Raw genomic sequence first — 3,926 nt, 5'->3', positions numbered from 1 at the left:
TTTGAGTCTCACCTCCAACATTCTAAACAGTTTGCTGTTCCTCTCCCCCCATAGCCAGTCAGAACACAGAGGTTATTTGCATATGCAGCCTCATTTGCCTTTGCCTCGGAACACAGAGGTCATTCACATATGCGACTTGATTGGCTTTTGCCTCTAACATTCTAAACAGTTTGCTGTTCTGAGGTAAAATGTGTCCAATATCCAGGTGAGGGCTGGAGATCCCTCAGAATTACAACTGCTTTCCAGATGGCAGAGATCAGTTCCCCTGGAGAAAATGGTGGGCTCTGTATCCTGATATGCTGCTGAGGTGGCCCCCGTATGACAGCCAATGTGACGTAGCAGTCAGGGCCTCAGAGCACGGGAGATGCTGCAGGTGTTTGGGGGGGTGGAAAGCTGACGAGTCAGGGGGAAATAAAGGTCAGTTGATGATTGGCTGGGAAGGAGATAGGGTTGCCAACTCCAGGTGGGAAATTCCTGGAGATGTGAGGGATGGAGCCTGGAGAGGGTGAGGTTTCAGGAGTCGTGGGACCTCGGACAGGTACAAAGCCATAGACTCCACCATCCAAACCAACTATTCCCTTCTGGGGAACCATCGTTGCCAATCTCCAGGTGAGGGCTGGAGATCACTCAAAATTACAATTAGGTTGTAGGTTGCAGAGATCAGTTCCTCTGGAGAAAATGGTGGACTCAGTGTCATTATACCCTGCTGAGGTCACCACAGCAAATTGACACTGAGTGTCCAAGGCCGGGGCACCCACCCAGAGCCTCTTTCTAGAGGTCGTTGTATTTATTTCCACAACGAACCTTTTTCCTAGTATGTTTATAAAACTGTTAGTTTATTTTTAAGCCCATGGTTATAAACAGTTGTTAGTTTTTGTTTTTCTTTTAGTTGGTTTGGAGTAAATGAGGCATTAGTGTATGATACTTTGTAATAATATGAAGAGAAGAAGCTTGAATATTTAAGCTAAGAATTTTGGAGGTTTCCTTTGGTTTGGTTTGCGGCAAGTTGGTAAATTAACCTATTAAGAAATAGGGTAAATAAGTAGGTAATGGTTATAAAATGCTATATATTAGATAATGGTCATAAGAGTATAAGTAAGAAATTATACAGTATAATGCAATGTTAAGGAGTGATAAGTTGGCTAAGGAAGCAGGAAAGAAAGATAAAGTTAGAGGTAAAGTGAATGTTGGTAACTTTATAAATGTTAATTGAGATGAGATAAGAAATCAGAATAATCTAATAATAGTTAATATTATTTTGTTTGTTCTTTTTTCTTTTTTGTTGTTGCTGTTGTTGAAATGTTGCTATTAATTATAGACAGATAAAAAGGAAGTATTTGAATTTGATTTTCAAGTTTTGGGTTCCCCCCCCTTTGTTTCATATATCTAGAAATACACTTAGAAAAGTGATCTGAGATGTGTTGTTGGGAAATGTGGAACCACTTAGTTATGTTAGAATTTTGTGTTGCTGTTATGATAAGATATGGCGGTCTTCTTTTTTATGTGTTTGTAGATGTCTGTATATTGTCGTGGTTTGTCTTCTTTTTGTAAAAATCAATAAAAATACTATTTAAATAAAACATACTGTAAGATCTTAATGGGTTGCAACTCATCATTTGGAAACAATTGTTCTAAGCTATAATTTAACATATTCTTCAGAGATCAAAATATTGACTTTTCATTAACCAGGTATTTAGTGTTCTCTTTTTAATTAACCAGGTATAATTCTGGTGACTTTGGTGGCATCAATGTGTAATGTTTAATGGATGCTAATATAGCCAGCGGGCCACGGTGGCTCAGAGGTTAAGATGCTGAACTGCAAACCAGAAAGTCGGTAGTTCGGCAGTTCAAGACCCTAATGCCACGTGATGGAGTGAGCTCCCGTCTCTGATCCCAGCTCCTGCCAAGCTAGCAGTTCAAAAGCAAGAAATTGCAAGTAGATAAATAGGTACCACTTAGGTGGGAAGGTAACAGCATTCCGTGCACCTCAGCATCTAGTCATGTCAGCCACATAACCATGGAGAAGTCTTCAGACAGTGCTGGCTCTTCGGCTTGGAAATAGAGATGAGCACTGCCCCCTAGAGTTGGATTCAACTGGCTTTTGAGCAAGGGAAACCTTTACCTTTATTATAGCCAGCATGGATGTCTCTAGTTGTGTATAGAATAAGCCTCCTGCTCAAGAACTGTGCCTCAGTAATAGACATGCAATGAGTTTCTTTATTGAGAAAACAAATATTGTCTAATGGGATTAATTAGAGACTTGGAGTCAGGATTCTTGAAGCTGCTAGTTCTAAAGTTGCTAGTTCCGACTTGGTATGTCCGCAAGCAACTTGCTTACTTCCATATGCCTCAGTATGCCTCTCTCTAAAGTGGGGATATTAACAGTTGCTCACTTTATGAAGAACGTGAGATCATCAGATCAAAGACATTTAATGAGTGCAAACTATTGTTATTAATACTGATGCTGCCCTGCCTACCCTTTACTCACATATACATTCTACATGCTTTGCCTACATGATATTTGAAGCTTTGCTGATATAATTCATGAAAGATATTAATGTGCTACTTAAAAGGAAGTTACATGAATATGCAAAAGAGGGAGAGCTCTTCACTGTAGTGTGTACTCACCATTTTATATGTATTGCTCATTTCATAAAGCATCTTTATCCAGTTCTATCCATTAAAACAATTGGAACTGTTGTACATGTAGCAATATACCTCTTCAGAGAACAATCCACCCTGTATTACTAACATAGAAGGAATATTATAATAGGGCTTGTTTATCAGCTGCCAAAACCTGAGCCTACTTATATAGAGGATGTTCTGCATCAGTCCATATATTATTAGGACTGCATGGAAAGTGTGTCCTTGTTAGCAATCTATGAATTCTCTAAAAAAGAAAGAAAGAATGTAATATTTTACACATAAGGGCTATTAAATGCCAGCAGCCATTGTCCGCCGGCACTCTAGTGGCTGATGGGAGAAAATATTATTACTATAAGTGACATCTTTAGGAATTGCTGAAAACTCAGTGGCTTTATCTTAGAGTTTCTAGCAATTCCTAGAGAGGACTGACATCACTTCTGGGTTTGTCCCAGAAGTGATGTCACACCATTGCCCACAGCAACCCTCCATGTCCCTAGCCCCCTGTATGCTGGCTGGTTGCCAGCCTGGCACAGCCTGGCAACCCTATTTAAAAACAAGACGTTACTTGAATTGCACTTTAGTCGAACTTACCAAGGGCTGCCCAAAATATTATTTTGGCATCTGATTCAGGAAATGTGCACATTGCCCTCACCTTGCAAGTGCACAGCTGGCCCTCTCCACCCCTAAGAAACAGTACTAGGGTTGCCAGCTCCGGGCTGGGAAATACCTGGAGATTTTGGGGGTGGAGCCTGGGGAGGGCAGGGTATGGGGAGGGCAGGGGCTTTAATGGGGTATAATGCCATAGAGTCTGCCTTCCAAAATGCCCATTTTTCCCAGGTGACCTGTGGCTTGGAGATTAATTGTAATCCCAAGAGATCTTCAGCCACCACCTGGAGGTTGGCAACCCTAGAAACACCACAAGCGTGTCTATTACTAGGCCAAGGTGTCGTAATATAAGCCCTTTTGTCTATATTGCAATTCTTTGTCATAACAGTCACTGAATCAGTTTTACAACCAAACATCAATATATTTTACCAGGTTTAAGAACCTCCAGGTAGGGCCTGGAGTTCTCCCAGAATTACAACTGATCTCCAGACGACAGAGATAGGTTCCCAGGAGGAAGCGGCAGCTGTGGAGGGCATGACCTATGGCACCACATTCCCACTGTGCTCTTTCTCCTTCCCAGACTCTGCCCCACCCAGGGGCTGCCCTCAAATCGCCAGGAATTTCTCAAGCAGGAGTTGGCAACCCTTCTGAGCAGAATATAATGGCACATGTCA

Source organism: Gekko japonicus, unplaced genomic scaffold (assembly GCF_001447785.1).
Source record: "Gekko japonicus isolate JY-2015 unplaced genomic scaffold, Gekko_japonicus_V1.1 scaffold494, whole genome shotgun sequence".
Taxonomy (NCBI): Eukaryota; Metazoa; Chordata; class Lepidosauria; order Squamata; family Gekkonidae; genus Gekko; species Gekko japonicus.
The sequence above is the reverse complement of the archived record's forward strand: the minus strand, read 5'-3'. Positions refer to the sequence as shown.